This window comes from Orycteropus afer, unplaced genomic scaffold (assembly GCF_000298275.1).
Source record: "Orycteropus afer afer isolate SDZICR_OR568_19922 unplaced genomic scaffold, OryAfe1.0 scaffold00193, whole genome shotgun sequence".
Classification (NCBI taxonomy): domain Eukaryota; kingdom Metazoa; phylum Chordata; class Mammalia; order Tubulidentata; family Orycteropodidae; genus Orycteropus; species Orycteropus afer.
In genome coordinates this window covers 5,956,914-5,957,478 of record NW_006921780.1, presented here as the reverse complement: position 1 = coordinate 5,957,478, position 565 = coordinate 5,956,914, and the positions used below count along the sequence as shown (strand labels likewise).

At 34.3% G+C, this 565-nt stretch overlaps 1 protein-coding gene across 1 annotated transcript in view; it reads left to right on the top strand.

Annotated features, from left to right (window-relative positions):
* LOC103202871 (intelectin-2-like) overlaps nt 1-565 on the top strand; it is a 9,493-nt gene that overhangs the window by 3,584 nt on the left and 5,344 nt on the right. The window lies entirely within an intron of this gene.

Sequence of the window (565 nt, the reverse complement as noted above, 5' to 3'; positions counted from 1 at the left end):
TCTAGATGGCAGCTTGCTAGCTTTTAAGATCCCAGTTGCTACTTGCCAAAGTAGGAGGTGGAACAATGTTTTGTATAGTATGTTATGCCAATTGGTCTGCCCATTTTTCAATTGGGTTGTTAATTCCTTTGTTGTTGAGGCATTGAAGTTTTCCATCAATCTTAGAGATAAGTCCTTTGCCAGATATATAATTATCAGCAAATACGAATTTGTTGCTGTCATTTTTGTCATGGGCTTTTTCATTGTGTTGATTTCTTTGTTCCATATAATTTTCCATGTAAGCTGAGCTCATTTTGTTTATGAATCTTGTTATCACTTCCTCCATTGCTATTGTTTTAGTATTTGCTGAATATTTATGCTGGTCCTCTTTTTAATTTTGATGTGAAGGTTAATGATTTTTCTTTGAGGTTACCCTGTGATTTATAGTTTTCTTCCTAAGTTAAGAACAGTCCATTCTATCTTGTAGTTGTCTTGATTTCCCTACCATCTAGAAGTTCTGTAATGACACAGATTTTTTTTTCTCCTCTTTTTGGTTTGTAGTTGTCCTCATTTGTTGGTTGGTGTC